This window comes from Aquarana catesbeiana, linkage group LG02 (genome assembly GCF_042186555.1).
Source record: "Aquarana catesbeiana isolate 2022-GZ linkage group LG02, ASM4218655v1, whole genome shotgun sequence".
Taxonomy (NCBI): Eukaryota; Metazoa; Chordata; class Amphibia; order Anura; family Ranidae; genus Aquarana; species Aquarana catesbeiana.
This window is the reverse complement of record NC_133325.1, coordinates 158,321,124-158,346,075: the sequence shown is the minus strand read 5'-3', so window position 1 is coordinate 158,346,075 and position 24,952 is coordinate 158,321,124. Positions and strand designations below refer to the sequence as shown.

The 24,952-nt window shown below is 42.8% G+C and overlaps 1 protein-coding gene and 1 pseudogene across 2 annotated transcripts in view; both read right to left on the bottom strand.

The window, feature by feature from the left end:
• The window catches only part of DIP2B (disco interacting protein 2 homolog B), a 365,089-nt gene that overhangs the window by 287,218 nt on the left and 52,919 nt on the right, over window positions 1-24,952 (bottom strand). The gene's annotated exons all lie outside the window — the stretch shown is intronic.
• LOC141131090 (5S ribosomal RNA) lies at window positions 21,778-21,899 on the bottom strand (annotated as a pseudogene).

Genomic DNA, 24,952 nt, shown 5'->3' with positions numbered 1-24,952 from the left:
CATGATTACATGAGAAAGACGAGACATTTCTTCCCTTCACTTTCAGGCATACCTGTTACAATCTGAATCTCCTTTAGCCTAGTTTCGCACTAATGTGGTGTGGGAAATCCTGTGATCTGCAGACATTTCCTGCACCACATTCAAATCGCACTGCCCTTGCGATCTGCAGTAGGTGTCAGTGCATTTTTATTGAGATCCCAAGCACACGTTTGGTCACTCCAGACCATATGGTACAAATAGTACCATGAGAGCCGGTTGCAGTGCAGTCCCATAATTGGTGCATACGCGACTTTGGTGCAATTTGAGGACAATCAAAATTAATGGGCTTAAATGGCACCACACTGAATCACATGTGAATTGAAGAGGAATGTGGCTCCTGTGCGATTCACGTGTAGTTCATAGCGTGAACCAAGACTTAGGAGCTACCAACAGCTATGTAGTATGATGGTCTACCTGATTAGATACAAATAGATAGTTTAGAAAGACCCTGGCATTCCATAATTAAAAGAATGTACAGAGATTATTATACAGGATTGGAACATCCTTGAGCAGCTTTACACTGTAAGAATGTGAGATAAAAGCTGATTGGTTGCTATGGTCACCAGTTTTAGAACTTTACAAATTCCTGAAGGCACCATGTGTGACCCATATCTTGTGTTTTCCAGCATCTGAACACCACCAAGATTTCGGCTCCATCTATATTGTTCAGTACACACAGAGATCTGTGTTCTTACTTCAAACAAATGTAAATCACCCAAGAAACCACCCGGAGAGTGTGGTGTTAGGTGTTCTTTTCAGCATCACCATAGAACCTGAAATCCATCTTCCCATAGACGTTAATGCTGGATTACAAATGGAGATGAATGTACCGATTCCCTGCATCACATCATATTCTGTCTGGCTACAACTCTGATATTAGACAAGAGGATTGTTCATGACAAGCCAAAAATTCTGCAGTGCTATTATATACAGGAATATGTTCCACACTGGAGAAAATGATTTGGTGAAGCTGACTCACTGGCTTTCTTTGTGTATTAAACTCCCATGTAATGAGACTTGAACAGGACTGAACAAGTGAGGTGCATCACATCCCGGGACAGCAATCCCACTTCACTGTTTATCTTCAGGTTGCCAGGTGTGGTCACAGCCCATACATAGCAATGTTGACACTTGTTCTGAGTCATTGTATTAGTGAAGGCCCTTTCTGTTGCTGATCTGCTGACACATTTGTGATGATCGATCTAAAGTTTCCTTTAAACCTATCAACCTGAACTGAAAATAAAGCATACATAATATACAGTATATAACAACTGCCAAACTACATATGGCTATGCAACTATCAACAAAGTGGCTTCCACACAGAGAAACAGTGCAGAACAAGGCATGGTACATCTGTAATGGGGAAAGAACAGCTAAAAAAAGACAGCGGGTGACTCTAGTGAGGACTCTGGTGACTCGTCCTTTGCCCTCTAGTGCATTTGTTTGGGCACAGCTTTCAGGGTTAAAGTGATACTAAAGTTTCGGGTTTTTTTTTTTTGTTCATTAAAAAAAAAAAAAAAAAAAAACAAACATGTCGTACTTACCTGTTCTGTTTAGTGACTTTGCACAGAGCAGCTCAGATCCTCCTCTTCGTGGGTCCCTATTGGTTGCTCCTGGCCCCTCCCTCCTGTTGAGTGCCCCCCCCCCAGCAAGTAGCTTGCTATGGGGGTCCCCTGAGCCAAGTAATAGCTCTGTGTGTCCATTCAGACATGGAGCCGCGGCCCAACCCTGCACCCTCTCTCTCCTCATTGGCTGACTGACAGCAGCAGGAGCCAATGGCACCAGACTGCTGTCTCAGCCAATGAATGAGGGGAGTCCCGGGAAGCCGAGACACTGCTGCAACATCGCTGGATCTAGATGGGGCTCAGATAAGTATTGTTGCACACAGAAGGTTTTTTGTCTTAATGTATAAAATGCACTAGGATAAAAAAAAAACCTTCTGACTTTACAACCACTTTAGGTTGCTCTTTAATAATGGGCTAAACAGAAGTCAATATTTAAAAGCCAAGTTCACTTTTTTATTTTTCCAAAATCCAGCTCCCTTTTTTACCAATATACCCTTTATTACCTTGGTTGAGGAAAGATAAAAGCTTTCTTTGATTTTGAGTAAAAGGCCTTACCTTAGCCTTTGCTGCATTTCTTAGAAAGCTTCATCACTTGCTGGTATGTAGATTTGGGAAGGAGAAACCAGTAAGACACAGAAAGGAGTTTACCAGATGAGCTCACAAGCACACACCCTTCACCCATTAACTATGTTTGCACAGCATCCCCGGCATCTCTCCAAATGTGCATTTGTCTGGCTTCCCCAAGTGTCCCTCCAGATGGGCTCAGGCCTCATGCTGACGTAGTGCAAGGGCCTGCCTGATTGGATACAAAGTGACTGGATAGATGGTGTGTCCTCCAATATAGTTTTGGTAAATCTAAAGGAGATTCTACAATCAGATTGTATATAGTGTATGGCCACATTTATACACCTAAAATTACCTAATTGCCCTTTCAGTGTCCTTAATTGTTAACAGCACACCAAACACAGAAGCAAACACACATTTTGCCACATAAAAAAACAGGTGACAAACGCAGCAAAACACGCAGTAAAAAACCTGCACCACGCCAAAATATCCCATAAGCTACTTTGCCAATGTGTAGCACAGCCCACTGAAATCAACGGGCTGTCCTACATGTGTCACTGAAAAAACGAGCCAAAAACATGCGCTCTTACTAGTCTAGGTGTGAATGGGGCCTTTAAAATTAAAATTGGTGCATTTACAGAAGAACAATGGAGGTTCCATTTACATCTGTATGTTTCCAAATACATAAACTACACCAGGGGCGGATCCAGAGTCTAGTCTCGGGAGGGGCACTGCCAGAAAATATGTTTTTTTGTGGGCAATTTATCGAGGAAATGGCTGGTGTTGGTGCTTCAATTATCCCAGCACCATGGTTGTTATTTCTATTAATATATTGTAATATAAAATTTAATGGTTCAACTCACCATAATGCAGAATCAGTGGGAGCCACACATTGCGGATTATCACTTGCCATGTCACCTGCCACACATTGCAAATTGTCACTTGCCTGCCACCAGATGCAGATTATCACCTGCCACACGTTGCAGATTGTCACTTGTCACGTTACCGTCCACACATTGGGGACTGTCACTTGCCACGTCACCTGCCACGTCATCTGCCACACCTTGCACATTGTCACTAGCCACGTCACCTGCCAACCGATGCGGATTGTCAATTGCCACACCTTGCACATTGTCACTTGCCACGTCACCTGCCACACATTGCAGATTGTCACGTCACCTGCCACCAGATGCGGATTGCCTCTTTCTTCTTTGTCCGAGATCAGGCAGCAGAGAGATAATGTAATCTCTCTGCTGCCCACACTGCCTGAATAGTGAGGGCAGAATTTACTGCAGGGATGCGGGGCAGTGACAGATGATGTCATCTCTCTGCTCCCCTGCACAAAGGCTCGCTGATTGGCCAGCCGCCCCCACTCACACCTAGCCTGCTCTCACCCGCCCACACACTGAGCCACACGCCCACCCACAAACCAAGCCGCCCGGTCCTCCCGCGGAGCCGCCCGCTCCCTCATCTGCTCGGGGAGCCGCCCGCTCCCTCATCTGCTCGGGGAGCCGCCCGCTCCCTCATCTGCTCGGGGAGCCGCCCGCTCCCTCATCTGCTCGGGGAGCCGCCCGCTCCCTCATCTGCTCGGGGAGCCGCCCGCTCCCTCATCTGCTCGGGGAGCCGCCCGCTCCCTCATCTGCTCGGGGAGCCGTCCGCTCCCTCATCTGCTCGGGGAGCCGTCCGCTCCCTCATCTGCTCGGGGAGCCGTCCGCTCCCTCATCTGCTCGGGGAGCCGTCCGCTCCCTCATCTGCTCGGGGAGCCGTCCGCTCCCTCATCTGCTCGGGGAGCCGTCCGCTCCCTCATCTGCTCGGGGAGCCGTCCGCTCCCTCATCTGTTCGGGGAGCCGTCCGCTCCCTCATCCGCCCGCTCTCTCACCCGCTCGGCCCGCAACAAATTTCTCCGGGGTGGCAATTGCCCCGTTGCCCCCCCCCTGGATCTGCCCCTGAACCACACAGCAAATGCCTGCTTTGCCATGCGTTTTAGAAACACTGCAAATGTGCATCATGCTTGTGTCGTCAATACATGTTAAAGTCTCCCTAAGTGCAGCAAACGCACCAAAAAAAACTGTGGTAACGTACCATGCTCTACTCCAAATAAAAGGCTCTGGAGCTTCTCTGGGGCGATTGTCGTGCATAGGGCAGGTTTACCCTATGTGTGACAAGTTAATACGCTTCAAAACAAATGTATGCTGTTTGTTTGTGTGAGTTTTCACTACATGAAGATGTGAACGAGGCCTGACAACTGAGTGTCTCCTCCACCCCCTCCTATGTATATAATCTCTGTATAATTTTATTTACCAGAACTATGAAATAGGAGGACCCACACGACCAATCCATTCAATTTGTAACAAATCAAGCAGGCCCTTGTACTACATAGCTGATGGGAGATCTAAAGGTGATTGTACAATCTGAATGTATAGGAAGTGGGTGGAAGGTGGTATTGTAATGAGGGAGGTGTGGTCCAGAGTGGTGAACACGCCCTATCCCACCCTCTCCTGTGATGTAACAAGGAATTAAAGGCTGGGAGATGGCCTACAGGAAGTGAATGCTGAGAGACGATCTACAAGAAGCGATGGAATCTGAAAATCATTAAAAAAAATTTCAAATAAACTTACAAGATTTTAAACCTCCTGTGGGTAAGGTAAGTGAGAGAAAAGCACATTGGGATGGCTGGGTCAAAAATGGTATTGGAAAACGCTTCTAGTTATTATGCAAAGTGGAATTCTGTCCTGAAAATGTGCATTTTTTTTTAAGTTGATGTAAACATGGTATTACAAAAAAATGACTACAATCCCATAGATTAAGAATGTTTTCATGATCATTAAACACAGCTATTAAGGAATAAGTGGATATACACCACTAACACACCCTAACAAATACACAGAAATGTGCTGATACAGCCTCTTTAGCTACTCACTTTGTGTGATTGGGACAACCCCCTTAAAATTAACTTCTTAGTGTCACCACGGTTTTGTATTTTATGAAGCAGATCCAAGTTAATTCTTCTAAAGATGCCTTGCCTTAAGTAGTTGTGACTCAAATTCATGTGCTAATGCTAGGCTGGAACCCACCTAACCTAAGATTTACTTTTCTGGGCTCTCTAGGTTTTCCTCAAGAATGGTGGGTTGACTGCTTCAACCTGTTGCTGAAAGGAGGTTCCAGTAATCATAGTAGTGTAGCGTCACATATGGCGACCCATCACATTTCACTACCCGCTGGAGAGTCCATGTGCGACGTTGCCATATGCGTTCCAACACCTTTATGACAAAACAGTACACTAAAAACGTCAGATATACCTTCTGTATAATTATTGATTGTAACACACCAGTGTGCAACAGGGCCCCTCGCGGGCACGCTACGCTTCAGGCACAGCCTCGCTTTGCTCGGCATAATTATAATCCAACTATGTCCACTTGGATGGTGGGGCTTGAACCTGGATTTAGGGGTGGAGCCACATGCTGTTTTGTAGTAAAAGTGTTGGAACGCATATGGCGGCGTCACGCATGCACACTCCAGCGGGTAGCGAAATGTGATGGGTCACCATATGTGACGCTACCCTGGAAATGACAAATTCCTACAATTCCAGGTTGTTCTACTGCAATAGGGAAGACGGCACGATAACATTATGAAGCACATTTTGTTTAAAGTGGTTCTAAAGGCTAAAGTATTTTTACCTTCATGCATTCTATGCATGAAGATAAAATGCCTTCAGAATGCAGTTCCCCCCGCAGCCCCTCCAATACTTACCTGAGCCAGCGATGGAGTACTGCTCCCCTAGGTCTCTGCCTTCTCATTGGATTAGAGATAGCAGGCTGCTGTCAATCGCAGCCAATGAGGAAAAGCAGGCGGCTTGCTATGGGGGCACTCGGAAAAGAGGAGGAGCCAGGAGCTTCGGCGGGGGACCCGAGAAGAGGAGGATTGGGGCTGTTCTGTGCAAAACCACTGCACAGAGCAGGTAAGTATAACATGTTTGTTGTTTTTTTACAAAAAATAAAAGTACCTTTAATATAATTTTAAGAAACAAAACAATGAAAATATAGATCACACTCAAAGTAGTATGTGGCAGCTTCTAACTGCCATCAGCAGTGATGGGCAAGACCTGTAAACCCTCCCACATATGACAACCTACAGGACTATCTGTACCAGAATTCCAACTCTAAATGGTGCAGGAATCTGGATCTTTGCTGCACTGTAAGCAGCGCCTAACTTTGATCTGTCCACTGTCAAGCTGTCTGTCAAAGTTGTTCAGGGGAACACATCATTTACCTGCAATTCACCGCTTTGCTTGTAAACAAACACACACCTTCAACACACAGCCAAAGTCTAATTTAAGCTGAAAGTGACCTAGCCTAAAAAGTGCCCAGGGTAGAAACAATGCTGAAGTGCAGGTGTCAGACTGCTAGCCCCAAGGCCAAATATGGGGCCTTAGGCTAGGCGGTGCCTATCAAGCTCCCAATAAAAAGGCGTCACGAAGAACATAGTGTGTCACAATAGTGTCCTCACCCCCCACAGTACTGTCTGTGGCCCCCCTTAACATCGCCCAACCCCCACCCATAGCAGTGTCCTCTGCCCCCTCCACATCACCCTCCCCTCCCACTGTAGTGTCCTCTGCTCCCTTCTCCCACAGTAGTGTTCTGTACCCCTCAAAACGTTGTTCTGTACCTCACAACAGTGTCCTCTACCCCCCTTGACCTCACCCCCCCTCCCCATAGCAGTGTCCTCTGCCCCCCACCCCCTGAAAGCAGTGTCCTTTGCCACGCCCCCCCACCCCCGAAAGTAGTGTCCTTCGCACCCCCCCCCCGAAAGCAGTGTCCTTCGCCCACACCCCCCAAAAGCAGTGTCCTTCGCCCACACCCCCCAAAGCAGTGTCCTTCGCCCACACCCCCCAAAGCAGTGTCCTTCGCCCACACCCCCCAAAGCAGTGTCCTTCGCCCACACCCCCCAAAGCAGTGTCCTTCGCCCACACCCCCCAAAGCAGTGTCCTTCGCCCACACCCCCCAAAGCAGTGTCCTTCGCCCACACCCCCCAAAGCAGTGTCCTTCGCCCACACCCCCCAAAGCAGTGTCCTTCGCCCACACCCCCCAAAGCAGTGTCCTTTGCCCACACCCCCCAAAGCAGTGTCCTTTGCCCACACCCCCCAAAGCAGTGTCCTCTACCTAAAAAATCTGACACAGGCTGCGGCATGTGAACATAGAGAAGTCAGGAGGGACAGGTAGGTTGCCAAGGTAAATATAACTTCTCTTCTAAGAACTGCTTTGGTCCCCTTATTGGGTAACAGAGTCACTTTAAAACAATATCCTGTTTTACATTGGAGCTCTTCTATAGGTGTGAAATGATTCTCCAGATAAAAATGAATTGAATAAACTGTTTTTAGGAGTCCATGCACACTAGGTAGCAGAACAAATGCTAGAACTGCTGGCAGAAAAAAGCAGCATGTGTGTATGTGTGTTTAGACACGTTTATGAGCGTTTTACCCCAAAACACAAAATAATGTACACCTACAATTACTAGGCACATTTGTGTGCGTCAAGCAGTTTTGCTGCCCGAAAGCTCCTCACAAAAACGCATCTTGTATATATTTATTTTCAGCCTGTAAACGCTCCTCTATAAATATGCCTGTAAATATCCAAATGTGCATGAACACATAAAAAAAGCTGCTTATACATGCGGTTGTTCTATGTCTAGTGTGCATCAGGCCTCGATCATACACACTAACAGTAGCTACAGTAGTGCTGCAGTGCATACACAGCAATAGGAACTACAGAATTACATACAATGCTAAGAAATTGTAATTTCTACTCAATACATAAAGTATACAAACCGATTATGTTTTTAAAAAAAATTCCAAACCTTGACAAATTACCATTGCTTATAAGCCCAACACTACCGCCAACAAAGAAACTGCTAAAGAGGCTGAGAAGTGTGTATTGCTGAATACAAATAAGCCCCTCCTAGGGGGATCCAGAGCCTGTAATTACATGTATTAGGTAGCAGAAGAAAACAGGCTAAAATCTGACAGCAATAACATGACACCCGCTCTGCATGCCACACCATCAGCTGCTACTGAATTATTAATGAACTTTTATGTAAAACAATGATTGAGATGTCTTACAGATTGGGAGCACAAAGTCCCTTTGTTTCATTCACACATTAAAAGCACAAAGCTCAATTGAGGAATGGGGAGCAACTAAGGTTTGAAGGAAAGTCTATTGTGATGACCTGCACAATCCCTGACTATTCTGCATGGACAGGGTGAGGAAGGACAATTACTAGACAAGTGGTAGCACTGCACCTTGGCATTAAGGGAAGCCGCCTTATTCACAGACTGATCAGGTTACACAATCATCAGCTTATGAGTACATGAATACTACAAATGTAAGCTTATGTAAATTGTGGTCAGGCAAAAAGTTTGAGAGTTTACAAATCACAACCTAATTCTCCTTCCTTATTTTCGAAACGTATGACTAGACGGGGGAGCAGCTCAGATTGTCAAAACATTGACATCACAACAGAGGATCCTCGTGGTTTTTTAAATCCATTTTTGGGGTCAGTAAAAAAAGAATAAGTGCAGAAGTTGCTATTTTAGTTTGATTTTTTTTTTTTTTTTTTTTTTTTTTTATGTTTACTAACAAAAGATAGGGTGTAAAGACAAAATATGAAAAATTGTGTCTGCAGGTTTTTTAAAATTCTGGGGGAAAGGGGGATGCCACTTTAGGCTCTGTTCACACCTAGGAGTTTTTCTGCTGTAAGCATCAGCTCTAAAAATGCCCAACAAGACAAATCCCATTCATTTCAATAGCCACTGTTCACATCTGGGCGTTTTGTCATCTGAAGAAGAATACATGCAGCTCGAAAAAGTACAGGAGCTTCTTTTTTGGCGGATTACAGGTGTTTTACTGCTTTTACATTGGTGACCTTTTAACCTTGAAAACGCCTGTACAAAAATGCTGCAAAACTCTGCAAAAAATGCCTTTAAAATAGCAACGCCTAGATGTGAAAGGAGACTTAGTGCCGGTTCACACTACAGCGACTTTGGATCCGACTTGTCAGACATAAGAAATTCCACTGAAGCGAATGAGAGCTGTCTTAATGCACACTACTAAGTCGCTCTGACTTCAGAAAAGGTTCCTGTAATACTTCAAGGTGACTTCTAGCTGACTTGTACCTATAGATTTCAATGGAAGTTGCCACCAAGTTGGATCCTTGTCTTAATTGATGTGATTTGGATCCGACATTACAGGAAGATTAATCTGGAATTCCCTGACATTCCTTCGAAGTTGCCTGGCAAAGTCCTGCGACTTTCAGGTCGCTGCAGTGTGAACCGGCACCAAGTAAACTGAAGAAGACTAACGAAAATCAATTTGAATTTTCATTAAGTCAACTAAAATCTCCAGTACGTTTTAGTAGACTAAAATCTACTGATTGTATTACCTTATTGGAGCATTTCTCTAGAATTTCCAAACTCATTATATACTCCTAGAATAAAACATTTTCATGGTATTAGGAGGGCCAGTTCACAATACAGAAACGCAGTCCGGATGTGTTCCAGATGTTTTTCTACATTTGCATTTTTTTGGCAAGTTTTTGATGTGTTCCAGTGCGTTTTCTTCAACTTAAATAAGGGCGGGTGTTCCAGTGCACTTTTGGTGCGTTTTTTTGTGTGTTCCAGTACAATTCGGTGCAGAGAAAATGTAGCATGTTCTACTTTTTTTTTTCTGGAACTAGAATGCACGGGTGTGAACTATGCCATTGAAAACCATATGACCTACTATTCCATGCACTTTTGAAGCAGAAAAAAAAAAAAAAAAAAAAAGCACTGGACTGCATGTGGTGTGAACTGGCCCTTAAAGTGGATGTAAACCCAATGTCATCCTTTCTAAACTACTGCCATAGGAGTTATCTATAAGGATATACATGCCTCCTGCATGTATCTTTACCTGTCAAATGTCTCCCCTCTGTCTGTTATGAGAGCGAAAAACTGCATATTCTGTGGGTGGGTCTGTTGTCTGGAGCTCGGTGGGTGGAGTCAGTAGACACCCCGCCCACCTCTACACTCCCCTTGTCAATATGCATTTCTTCTGTGTATTTCTAACTGAACTTCTGCTATGATCTCTAACATCCAGTGAAAAGACAGGAAAGTAACCACATGACTTCAGCATGCCAAATCATGCTGAGGTGTGGAACAGCCAATCCTTGCAGAGCTGCTGAAGAAAGGAGTGGGGGAGTGAATTAAAAAATAATGCATGTCATTTAGGCTAGTGCACGAGATGTAAATCACCTGTCACTCACAGCAAGGGAGAGGATTTGACAAAGTTTTTCTCAGTTTGTCAAGATTTATCTCACTGAACAATAAAAGAGGATTGCTCAGAGCTGGATTAACTCTTTGTGGCAAGACTGGGCTCAAATGATAGCAAATCTTATACTCTACATTATGATATCAAAAAAATAAATACATTTTTCGGGTTTACATCCACTTTAAGGTTTGAACATGCACTACAGACACAGATTTAGCCATTATGATATAAGTCTTTATAAATAAAACCAGATTTCATAAACAAACAAAAATATTGCTTTTTTACAAACAGAAGTGCAACTTTTAGGCCTCATACACACTGGACGTTTTTGGACGTTTTTACAGCAGCGGTTTTTTGCTTCAGACGTTTTCTTCTACAGTCAATAAACTCCCCATCATGTTATCCTATGTGTCCATGCACACATAGGCTGTTAGCAGCAGTTTTTGGCTGGGGCGCTTTTTGGCTTTAAAAATAAACAAAAAAAAAAAACTAGTGGGTTCTTCGAGGAGTTCTTCAGCTATAAAAACGCTCCAACGTCAAAAAACGCTGATAAATGCAGTTCACCAGCGTTTGGCATTTTTGATTCATTGAAAAAAAAAAAAAATGCTAGTAAACGTTAAAAAAAATTCACTGCAAAGCTACTGGCATTTTTATAACATTATTTTAACGTCCAGTGTGCATGAGGCCTAAAATAAAAAAATACATACAAAAAAATAAACTATTGGCAGGTAATGGCAGGCTGCAAGTGGAGATAGGGAAGTAAATGGGAGTGAGGGAGCGCACAAGACAGGGTCCATTTTACTTTGGGGATGGGGAGGTGTCATGCAAGTGGGGATAGGCAAATAAATGGGAGTGAGGTAGTGCACAGGGCAGGGTGCATTATGCTTTTGGGATGGGGAGGTGACCTGCAAGTGGGGATAGGGAAGTAAATGGGGGTGGGGGAGTACACAGGGCAGGGTGAATTATGCTTTATGGATGGGGAGGTGACCTGCAAGTAGGGATGGGGAAGTAAATGGGAGTGAGGGAGTGCACAGGTCAGAGAACTGGTCTGGTGAGGCTGTTATTTTACACAGTGCTAAGCACTGCTACCTTGCTGGGAGGGGAGACACTCACGTCACATCCAGACAGACACAAATCCGATGGATGACACAAAACCTCTTCTGTGGTTTGCATTGTTCCAGAACTCTGAGGCAGCAGGCAGAGGAAGCCTGCATCTCTCAGCCAATACAGCTTAACAAAGTCAGGGGGCTGGAGCTTTAACAGACAGGCAGAGGTCCGAAGGAAACAGAAGTTCACTGTACTGGAGATTTTAGTCAACTAAAATGGCATTTTAGTCAAAAGACTATGACTAAAACTAAATCGATACTTGGCGTCAAAATTAACAGTGTCCAACATTCGTTAGCCACAAAAAAATTTTTGATGTCTAATTATTAACATAAAGGAGATTGTAATATTGATTCTAGCTTAAAATCACACTATATGGTCAAAGTGGACACCCTTCCAAATTATTGTGTTCTGGTTCACAAAACCAGGTCTACAAAGATGTTAATCAAATTTGGGGTGGCCTGCACAAAGCCCTGTTTTCAACCCTATTAAACATCTCCAAGATGAACTGGAATACAGATTGTGAGCCTGGTCTTCTGGTTCAACATCACTAACAGACCTCATAAATGTTCCTATGGCACTCCAAAACCGTGGGCAAAGCCTCCAAAAGTAGGAACAATGAGCAAATTTAAAACTGACAGGGGTTCTAACCCTTCCCCCATTATATTGAAGAAAAAAAATGTTTAATGGAAATTGGACTTTAAAGGCAATTCAGTGTGCTGTTTTATTACTTGTCTTTTTTGGTAAAATTGCAGAGTCTAATGCATGCAACAGTAATATGTATTGACACAAGTTGACTAAGTTTCACCAATGATGTCCAAGACGGATTAGGCCTTGGCGTTATCGATAATGGAGTGAGGCCTTACTAAAGAAAGGTTTGCTGATGTAGTGTAAACTAAGCAAGCATCCCCTTTATCTCACTGAGCCATACTGACTTATTAGAAACTCCACCAATATAGTAGCCATGTAGGAATCCTGCACACTGAGTGCAGTATTGTAAGAAAAAAATGCCAAGGAAGGAGCTTTTTCCACCTACTCCCAACAATGATCTGATCCACTCCTACATGCTGTGTCAAATTTTTACAGCTCCTTGAAGTGCAGGGTAATCCCAGTGACAGAGCAGATTATATTTGACCAAGAACACAAGAGCACGTTTTCACGGGATGCGTTCTGTACAACGGTGAACTAAAACAACTACTTCTCCACAGTGTTTAGAGCGGCTGGGTAAACTCTGCACAACTGGGGACATAGGTGAATACAGCACGTAGGACATCTTATAGTACATGAAGCTGCTGAAAGTTCATACATGCATTTTTGTGAAATATTTAATCTTAGCTACAGTTCCACTTTAATAAAATCACAAGTTAAATTATCCTGGTAAAATTATACAAGTTACAAAGATAGCAGTCTCAAATCTAGGTTTTCCAATAAAATGGAGGAAACCGGTGGCTTTGAGTTGGAAGTCTAATATTATCTGAGAATAAAACTAAGCTTTGAATCCCCAGAGAATACAAATTCCTTAACATTTCTTGTGCTTTCTAAAGAGTATGAATGGGGTAAAACGATCATGGAAAAGGCCATCAAAAAGTTGTTCTTCTAACTCAGTATCTGGATAATTGAGTTTCCAGTAATCCATGCCAACATAAACATTTTCCTGAGAAGCCACACCATACCAGAATAGATTGGGAGTCCTCCATTCTGCACCTTTGTTACTGTACATTTTGAAAGAAGCAGCACAAAATGTTACAGCATTGGTAAAATCAAATACATTCCCTGACTCTGCCGATAAGTCAACTGCTGTGAAAAGCCCACCACAATTATGAGCAAGAGAATAAAAACTGCTTTGTAACAAAATAGTCATGAGGGCAGCAAATTTAATGGGGAATAGGAGTTTTGTTCTCAACTAAAGTGAACCTATCCTTTACAGGCTGTAAAAAAAAAAAAAAAAAAAACAAACCAAACCACTGGCTAGTAAATCACACTTTAAAAGTTGTTGTAAAGGCGCTTTCCCCCCTAAAATATCAAACATGTTATACTTACCTGCTCTGTGCAATGGTATGCGCAGAGTAACCCCCAAACTTCCTCTTCTGGGGTCCCCCACTGATGCTCTCAGCTCCTCCTCTTCTGTGTCTGCCACCATATCAAGCCACTTGCTATGGGGGCAGATGTGCAAGCTTAATCCCAGCCAGGCTGTATGCATCTATTGACACACACACACACACAGTGTGGCTCAGCCCTGCTCCTCGCTCTCTCCTGACTGAATCTGACTGACAGCAGCAAAAGCCAATGGCTCCCATTGCTGCCTGTCAGTCCCTGTGTGAACAGTGAGAAAGGAGAGAATACCTCAGTATTTTTATAATCTTATTTTTTTGAATGCACATTTTGTTTTTCCTCACTCTGGTATTTTTTACACCTTTGATCCATTATTTGATTTCTTCTCTTATACTTTTTTACATCACCACCCATATCAATCTCATGCATTTTTCACTTTATGGATTATCACCAATTTCAATTAGTCACTTTTTTTCACTTATATTTAGACACGTTTTTACAATATTTTTTAGCCAACTATCACAATTTTCACTTTTTTCAATACCTTTTTTACACCTATCAATATTTTCACCGACACTTCATTTATTATTTAGTATTTTTTCACACTTCCCAATTTTGTAATTTTTTGACACATAGCTCTAGTGAATATAATATATAACATATACTTATAACACTAGCACCAAATAGAATTTGTCACGTGTTAAGAACTTGTATTTCATTATTTGCCAGACTTGTATTTCATTATTTGCCAATAATATGTATCCCTTATAGGGAAATTTATCACTATACAACAACATGGTAATTCATTATTGCCTTTGGAACTCTTATATTTTTCCAGGATATATAACACACTCTGATACAGTTGCAAGGAGGCTTGCTGCTTCTTAGTAATTATTTTCTCTTCAAAATTAAAGTTAAATTTAGTTACCATATTCCTAATAAATTCACAAAGTATACTAGATATTAATTAAACTAATTGTAATGACTTCCAGGTGTTGCTTGTTCCTAGCTGCCTCTCCCTTTTTGGGGGGCCCAACTTATGACCACTTGTAAGCCCCATGGCCGGGGGTGGCCCCCTTCGAGGTGGAGGTGAGGACGACCTCTCAGCACTTTCCAGGATCATCAATGGGGAAATCAGCTGCTATTTTTGTGTGTTTTTTATTTAAAAAGTCTCTGGTTAAGCGAGCCTATTCGATGGAGAGGGTAAATATGATGCGACTACTGCCTTCTATACTTATGATAGATGTATAATAATTATGACAGTCCATTGATGTATTCATAGAAATATGAGAACCCCTTGAGGAAGACCGTAAACATTTAGGTCGAAATGCATTGGGGCTTTTTCTGCACATCGGACAGAACAACTAGAATTCTATCACTACAAGCTGAGAATTCATATAAAATTGAAAAATTTGTATATCTGTTGGTATAGTCAACCACTGTTTCCCCCTTCTCCTAATTCTATGGTCTCGCACAATGTATACCAGAGCTCATGTTTTACATTTTTGTATAGTATTGTCCCTTTGTTTTTTGATAATAAAAACACCTATTTTTTTACTAACTCTTTTGTGACTCTCGATTGCTGCTAAAAAACCCCACGGGGAACCTTTTCCTTCTTTTTAAGATTTGCTATCCGGGTTGCGCAGCCTTTCAGACTCTACATATGTGTCCTACCATGCTATAGGAGAGATGACTGCAACCAGGTATGGCGCTGGATCGATCCAGGTGTACGGTACATGTATTGAGCGGTAGGGTGGTACAGCAAGTCTGAAACATTTTTTTACATTAAAGCTGAACATCACCCATAACAACTTGATAAAAGTAATGTTCTTTAGCAAGGAACTTACATTTCACATTAATAATTATGCTACCAAAATTAGTGTACTATAATTTGCCTGCAGCATTGCTCCCGTTTCTTCTTGCGGGAGGCTGCCATTTTGCTAGAGCCCAGAGCCCCCTGCTGCATGAAAACTTTAGGCTGTCAACACATTGGCCTCTACAAATTCAGCAAAGTGCCTAAATATAGAGAGCAACTGAGCATGTGCAGAGTAGGATTAGAAAGTGCATTACTGGATGTTAAACAGTATAGGGATTTATAGTCATCTAGCAGGACTTAATTTTCTGACTAAAGTTTCACTTTAATGCAGGTAATCCATTAAGGTAAAAAATGTTTTAGCTTTAGAACCACTTTAACCAAAGTAGAAGAGGTAGAAGAGGGCATTTGTGGAAGGAACATGGACAAAGGGTTCTAAGTCTAAAAACGCATGCTTACTGCTTTTCCTTACCTGGTCACCCAGGGTGCGTGTCTGGATAAGGGCCTGGTATAAATTTTGGGGGAACACACAATGTAAATCTGGCATCAATCATATTGTCCAGCGATGTCAAACCAGCGTTAATCACAATCACCCGTCACCACCCAACAATCTTGCTTCACCGCACTACTGCCACAAAGTGACAGATCCGACTAGCTTCTGTTTTTAAACAAATCATCAGGGGATCCTGGAGAACATCATTTATCAAATGTGGTCACAACCATAATTAGACAATGATGTCACTAATCATTTTCCAGTGGTAGTTTTTTTATTATGTTAAGCTGGCCATAGATGGAGCGAAATTTGGCCAAATTTTGATCCATGTGTGGCCATGCCTGTTCAGCAGATGGTAATGGTGTGAACCGAGCCTAAAAGATTTAGTTTCAATGTTCCTCTTTAAGCTGCAATTAAAGACACTCTTCATGCTGAATGACAGATCTCTCTCTCTCTCTCTCTGTATCTCTCTGTATATCTCTCAATTATTTTTTTTTTTTTGCAATGGTCCTAAATTCCCAGAAAAAATAGCAAGATTTGGCTCCCATAGATTTAGAATGGTTTGGGATTCATGGACTTCATGTGAACCGAACTTGCTTGGTTCACTAATGCCTAGCAGCATTTAGGAGGTTTGAATTAAAAACTTTTAAACAAGGCAGTACAGAAAAGCCAGATAGATTTCTACCTTTGCCCTTGATCATGTGTTCTTCATGTACATCTTAAATAAAGGGTGAGCTTTGATAAAAAAAAAGAAAAATTAAATAAAAACTTCATCACCCCACATGGATCAGATTGCCCTTTGCCTTTCCCAAGTGTCTTTTTTTAGATAGAGGAACATAACAAAATTGTGAGGCAAGAGATCATTTGCAACACAAATCACTTCCTGTCCAGAAATCCCACTGAACAATACCAGACAGAAGTAAAAAAGAGAGATACCAAGGGAAGTATAGCATGCTGCAATAAAGGCAAAAAACAGACAACTTGAGAGAGAATAGTAACAAGGCCAGCTGCCAGCTTCCCCATGCCATTGATGCAATGGACTTCGACAAAAGCCCCAGGCTGAAGTTAAGAAATGAAAGAATGAGGGCAAATCATGCAAACATGCCACAAGTATAATTTAGGATGTTCTCCGTCACTTGCAGTGCACGTTATATTAACATTTCATGGTAAATGTAACGCAAGCAGATACTATCAGAGCAGCCGTTTGACTACAATTCAAGCATCCCCTGCAACTGTCTGGAAACCTTTCAAAGCCAACCTATTACAGAAAAGGTACAAATTGGCCATTATTGCATTGTATACATAGATCGTTTTTTTCACAAACTGCATATGTTAAATTCAGCTGTTTGTTCACTTTGTTTGAACTGCTAATGCAAAAATGAAGACCAAAAATAATGAAACCAGGAGATAATGGACCAGGAAAACTCCACGTACATGGAGTATGAGAATCTTAAATTGTGACATCTCTATCCACAACTCCATGCCCTGTGATGTCTTATCCAAACATATGCAGGGGGTGCTTGCTTTAAGCAGTTTGTGATCTCAAGGAATTTCATGAGTACAGTTTATAAAAAAAATATAAGTTGGAGTAGTTGAAGCAACAATGGGCAAAGTAAGGCAATTAAGGGGCCGTTTCTCACTGTGTATGAAGTTTCTCCAAACATCTATTTTTCTTTTTTTTTTTTAACTCTGCCTTTATATTTTAAGGTAAGCACGTTTTATTTCTGGCAACATTCTTTAGTTTCATTTGCTTCCACACACCCATACACATACTGATAGTCAACAATTGTTCACATCCAAGTTCTATCTAAAATCTACAGTTATCCATTAGGCACAACTGGCAACCTAAACCAAAATAAACTCCAGGGACACAGTAAAAAAACTATGGCCCAAGAATAAAGAAGCTACTTAATGGACACATGTGGCTTCAATCAATCAAAACAGTATAAAAATCACAACAGTTGTCAACCTTGCTCCTGGGATTTGTACTCCAATGATCATTGGGTTTCTATTTGTGAATGTTTGAAGCCCCATCTCACAACATCTTTTACTGTAATACATTATGAGGTCTATGGAGAAGAATGAGAGTTCACTGTATAGAACATGTTTCTTGGGCTTCATTATATAAACCACTGCTGGCTCCTAAGACAATCCTATCTTTAGAATTTATTGACCGACTAGAAAATTCTTCTTCTATTCACAGCATTCACAATGATCAGTTTTCAACTGACCAATCATTTTCATCAAGATAATAAAATTGATATTCAAATAGAAGAGCAGACATTGATTACTTGTCCACATAATAGCTTTAAATCGATTCATTTCACCTGACATCCAGGAAGATTATTCTACTGTCCAACCAAACTAAAGTGGGGCATACATGGGTTGAAATTTAGACAGTTCAGCAGTGACAGGCCAAACCTAAATCCATGTATGGGCAGGTGGTTGTACACAAGTCAGTCTATTGATCGACTCTGTGTACAACCATCCTGCTGGATAATTTTCTCTCAATCAGTGCTGCAGTATATAGCTGGCAGTACAGATGAGTGTATTCTGATGGTAGGGAAAATTTCTCACTGTCAAAATACAAAGACTCAGCGGGAGAGATTCCCCATCCACATTGAGTGTGTGGATGGAGGAATCAAGTCATTTTCTTTTATTCAACCTACCGGTGGCATCTAAACAAAGAAACAAACCAAAAAAAAAAAAAAAAGTCATTTTCTGCATTTAACCAAACATTTCTGGAAAGAGACTGTAGTCTCTAAGCTATCAATCCAGTTTTTAGCAGCTTATAAGGCAAGGGCATGGCAGTGAAGTATATATTCAGGCTGGAGGCAACCCAGTATTCACAGAGCTGGACAGATCATGTAACACCTAGGCCCCTTTCACACGAGAGGTCCAATTGAGTTCGCCTGCCCGTTTTTCAGATGGAGCTGATCCATTCTCCTCCGTGGGCAGTCAGATATAAATGGACTTTTACACCCAGTGACCTCTGCTCCCATCAGGAAAAAACAAATGGAAGGGGATCTGTTCCCCTCCTTGTGGCCAGATCAGATCAGAAGGCAGTCTGTTTACATTCGACTGTCCATAGAGCAGAGCAGGCTGTGTCCGTGTCTGCATAAGCGGAGTGGACACAGACCTGTCATCCGGCTGCTCCACTCAGCTCAGCAGGGGGATCAATGGACAGATTGATTGATCGAAGTTCAGCAGGTTCATATATGGGCAGGCTTGTTGTACGCAAACTGATCTATTAATCATCTTGCATGCAACCTGCCTGTTGGGTTTTAACCAGACAATCTGTGCCGCTGGCTATAGCCGCCAACACTGATCACTGTATTATGATGGCAGGGAAGGTTCCACAAATAACACAGCAAGGATTCTCCAATCCACATCGAATATGTGGACTGGGGAATCGGATCTTTTTTTTTTCATTCAATTCACTGGTTGAACAAAGAAAGAAAAAGGGTCAGGCTAAATAAACAATTATTTTATTCAGTTGAAATAAGTGCTGGGCACATTAAAAAGATAACCCAGGGCTATCAATTATTTTTTCCATGCAAAAGAGTTACTATAAGTCAAAGCTGCAAGATGGAGGTTTAAATGGTTCATTTAATTACGTAGTTTATTGCAGGGTCACATCTAATATGAAAACAAATTACCGCCTTGTAAAAGATGTCTACTAATAACTGCCTCTCTGGTAGGCCACAATTCTGAACTTCCCCATTTTGAATATTTTTGGCAGATGAAGACTCTATAGCATCTGACACATCATAAACCACAAAGAGAAACAGGGAAGAAAGGCATCTGACACATCTGGAAGTGTTGAATGGTAAAGATTCTGCTGAAGGCCACAGTTCTTAAAGTTCACACTTTTCATGTGCCAGAGATACCAATATAGATAGTAGTTTTTTTGCAGGGAGGTTTATTTCAAGCAACAGGGTCACTTTAAATATACAACTTTCATAAAAAAAAAAAAAAAAAAAAAAAATATCTAGCAGTTGGGCCACGAAGGTCCTTGCTTGGGCACTTCAAGTTATAGAAATACAAGTGTGTCCAAGAGATTCACCTCTGCGAGAATTGTTTTTCCACAGTTCTACTAGTGGGGGGTTTAATACCTATTTCCTCGCTCCAGGGCTCTCCTCTGTTCCAAAAAGCTCCAAGCTGTGGCTGGGCCCTCACTATCCTCAAATACAATGCAGGACTACTGGTTGTTCATTGCCCTAGATGTTGTCAACGTGCAACCAGTAGCCAGAGCTCCTTAGAAAAGAGGCTTAATTTCTCCAGCGGCAGGCAGAAGCCTGCCAAAGAGAAGGATATTACAGCTTACCCCTCTACCCCTAGACTTAAAAGAGAAGTCTGGAGTTTGTTTTTTTCCTCCATCATACTTACCTAGGTGGATGCAGCATTGGAGCGCTGAGCTGTGGAGGGGGTGGAGCGGGCTGTCTCAGGCTCTCAGCAGCTCGCTGAGAGCCTGAGACAGGTGCCAAGCACCAGGCGGATCCAGACTGTCACAATGACGCAGTGCCTGGACTGATATTCGTGAACAATAAAAATATGGCTCATTATTAGAAAGAGCAGCCAATTTTGATACCCTTCTTGCAGCAGATATGGTTACCAGAAAAAATAGTTTCTTTATCAAAAAAAGGACCAAGGGAATATGTCGTATCAGCCCAAAAAAAGGCTGTTTTGTAATGCCGACAAAACTAAATTCAAGTCCCAAGGGTTCAGGGGTTACCTAACCGGAGATTAAGCCGTGTTACCCCCTGAATAAAGTTACGAACCAAAGAATGCGAAGCAAGTGGTCGCTGAAATAATACCAATAAGGCCGAGACCTGTCCTTAGAAAGCACTCAAGGCCAGCCTTATTTCTCACCTCATCTGCAGAAAGTCAAGGATTCTACCTTTGACCTATTTCCTGGGGTGCAACTCCTGGTTCACACCAGGGGACATGTAGAAACTACTGAACCTGAAAGCCCACGCTTCTTCAGTGTGTGGGTCTCAATAGCCAGACCGTTAAATTTAGCGTTTGTAATGTAGGATGGAACACCGGACCTTGCGAGAGAAGATCTGGCCGAGATGGTAGGGTCCATGGGTCCCCTACTGCAATCTCTGCATACCAAGATTTCCTGGGCCTCGCTGGGGGCCACAAGAATCAAGACTTCCTGCATGATCCTGGGAAGGAGTCGTGGACGTGGGCAGAATAGAAGGGAATGAATAAAACAGTGAGAACCGATTCCACGGGAATAGCAAGGCATCTGTTCCGCATGATAGCGGATCCTATGTTCTTGACACAAAGTTGTCTATTTCTTTGTTGACTCTGGACGCAAACAGATCTATGTCTGGCATCCCCCATTTTTGACATATTGACAGGAAGATAACGGTGAAGGAACCATTCTCTCGGGAACAACTGCTGGTGACTCAAGTAGTCCGTCTGCCAATTTTCTATTCCTAGAATGAAGACTGCCGATAGGCAAAGTACATTGTTTTCTGCCCAAGATAGGATATGATTCACCTTTCTCTGGGCCGCACAACTTCTTGTGCCCCCTTTGGTGATTAAGTTAGGCCATTGCTGTGGCATTGTCGGATTGAATCCTGGCAGGACAATTCTGTAAACTGAACATTCAGGCCCTCAGGACCAAGAGCTCTGCCTGAATTTCTAAAATGTTAATGGACAAGGCCATTTCTGATCTGGGCCACTTCTTATGGACAGTTGCCTCTTCCAGGACTGTTCCCCAACCTAAACAAAAAAAGGTTGGCATATGTTGTTACCACTTCCCAGGTAACTGAAGGAAGGATTTTCCCCTTAGTAGATTTTTGGATATTAACCATAAACGACGGCTCCGGCGCACCCAGCCTACAGCACCTGGTATTTCCAGGTGGTCTCTCATCCTTGTACTAACCAGGCACGACCCTGCTTAGCCACCAAGATCAGAAGATGAGATCTGGCGCTATCAGGGTGATGTGGCCGTAGGCTTTGGAGTCAGACACATTGGCAATGTAGAGCTTGATCCCTTTGTTCCAAGCTGATAGGATACCGTTTTGCAGCAGTCTCGAATGAAACTGAGCATTAGAAACGTCCTCGAATGAAGCCACCATCTTTCCCAACAACCTCATGCAAAGTTGAATAGAAGAAATTCATCTTGCTTCGACCACCTAAATCAGTTCCTCTATGGCGCTGATCTTTGCCTGTGGTAAGAATACCCTTTTCTGGGTGTACCTATGAACGGACCCAAGTATTTTAGCCTTCTTCATGTTTTAAAGAAGATTTCTCCTAGGTTGAGAATCCGACCTAGATATTCCAGGTAGTTGAATATGGTGACCATACTTTGGTCTAAGCGGGCTATCGACTGGTCTATCAAGAACAGATCGACTAGGTAAACCATAATCGTTATACCTTAGGCCCTTAATCTGGCTAGAAGAGGGGCCAAAATCTTTGTAAACACTCAAGGTGTAGTAGCTGGACCGGAGAGCAGAGCTACACATTGAAAATTAAGATTTTCCACCTTGAAAAGTAGATATTACTAGTGAGCGAGGAAATAGGCATATGGAGGTATGCATCTTTGATGTCGATTGACGCCAGAAGAGATGATGGATTTGGACTAACTCTATACGAAAAAAGAGTAGTTATATTCAGGAATTGAATTTAGATTTTTGAGATCCAGAATGTCCATTTGGACCTGGCACCGTGAAAAAAAGAGGTTTGAATCAAACCTCTGTTCTTACATGGGGACCCCCATGATCACTTTTTTCTTTTTCTCTGGATCCTTAGAAACGTTTGATCCGAAAAAACGAGGAGACGTGAACTCTTGGAACTCCAGCTTGTACCCTGGAGCTATGGAGGAAGTCTCCCATTCTTCTCGAAAACTCTTCCTGCCAGATCCTTGAGAACTGCAGAAGAATTCCCCCTATTCGATTGAATCTGATGGTGGAAGCCGCCATGTCTGCCTAGAGGCTGATGCCTCTGGCACAGGAGAAGGAGCTTTAAAACAAAAATACATTTACTCCTTTTCTTAAATGGCAAAAGGGGTGCTTTCCACTAGAATTTCTTTGGGTGTATTATCCAAAACATCCCCTAATAGCTGTTTCACTGCAAAAAAGGAAGACTAGCCAGGAGCTTCTTTCAAGGCGTTTGGCGCAGGGCGCAAGGCCTGAAGGATACAACCTCTCATGGCAACTACTGCAAACATAAAGCTGCTTCCTGTGCCTGCTGAGCAGGATAACCTTGAACACCTGTTTAAACTGGTCTCTCAATGATTAAGCAATTATTGCCAGCGCAGGCTGAGACACTCAAACTGCCAGAGAAAAAGCGTTTTTTGTTTTTTTTTTTCAATAGGGATTCCACCTTTTTATCCATTGGATCCCTAAGCATTTGAGCATTGTCTGCCGTATAAGTCAAACTTATTCACAGATGACATAGCAGCGTTAATTGCCGGTATACTCTACTTAGTGAATTTTTTCTCCACCATAGGATAAAGCGTGAAAACTTTTTAGGAGGGAAAAAAAAAAGCTTATCTGGGTGATCCTCTCAGATACAAAAAAGCTTTTCCAGCAATGAATGGACAGGAAAGGCATGCACAGCGTGAGGAGGCTTAAGTGAACCCAAACACTCAGTTAAGGGTACATAAATGTGGAGCGATCATTCAGCAAGAAATTGCACCATCAATCTTAAGATTGGAACAGCTGATTCTCCCGCATTTGACACCTCAGAAGAGGAGTCATCAGCCTCACCACTGTCCCCTGAGGGAATTCGTCTTCTCCTGTCCCTAGTTCCTCAGTTTGAGGGTCCTGGGTGATGGAAGAGAACCTGTCATATTTTGACCCACACTGGAATACGATTAAAGTCACTAAACTTTTTTTTTTATCATAAAATAAACAGTGCAGTGTTAAAAACAGTTGGACATTTCATGGCCCTGATGCTCACTCTGACCAGCCACCCCCTGTCAGGGGAGGATGCCATTTGTAGAGATGAGTAGGCTTTCTAGAGCTTGAGGGAGCCCTTTTAGCTCTTTTTTGGGGGTGTTTCAACCCCCCCTTCTGACCATAGCCCGATGCACAAAGCAGAGGTACTACCAGAAGAAAGCGCATCCACTGCTTGAGCAATATTCAAGCTACTGCTGCTGCCGGTAATGCTCAGCCTGATGCAAATAGTAAATGTGTCAAATAGGAAATGCCTGTATCACCAAAACCTCTTTCATGCTCTTCTTTGCTTTTATGTCTATCCGACAATTTTGCAGCCAGCATAAATGGAGTTTTTCTTTTTTTTTTTTTTTTTTAAAAAAAACACACTCCCGCGTTGGAGGAGGCCAACACCGTGCTAAGCCCTGCCCCCACCATCTTATCGCGCCCCCACCATCTTATCGCGCCCCCCTCCTTTCTTTTCCAAAATTAAAATAGTTTTTCAGCGCAAGCACGGGCCTCCGATCCGACGGGATCGGCTGAGTGAGGGAGGGATGGCATGGAGGAGACCTGGAAGCCGCCGCCGTGTAGGAGCGGTGAAAGAGAACGGCATTGCCGATAATTTTTAGTTCTCACTTATACTCAGCCTCTTGCAGAGGGGAAGAGTTCAGCACAGGTGGGGGTGTCTGGAGGAAGCAAAACCACTCAAACTTACCAGAGGTCGGCCTGCTAGCCAGAGGAAAAAAGTCTGCTGCTTCTGTAACACAGCATGACTCTGAGCAAAGCATGAGACGGTATGTGCTCCATAAAGCCCCCAGTGGTGACACTTAGGCATGACAACATTTACTTTTAAGGAGACATTTCATAAGAAAAAATAAAAATTCCTTAGAAAAACTCCACTTACCTTTCCCGCCGCAGGGTTTTCTGTGGTAAAACCAACAGACCCAATCTTCACCCTTCACTGTGGGTTCCGTTAACAAACCTTCAGGAACCGGGGGGCCCTTGGGGAACCCACAATCTTTGACCTGTAAAAAGCACCCTGCCAGTAAAACTTTATGGCCTTAATATCAAAAGTACTGGATCCTGGGGTCCAGCTCTCTAAAAAGAGAAGAGTTACAGGCAAAACCTCG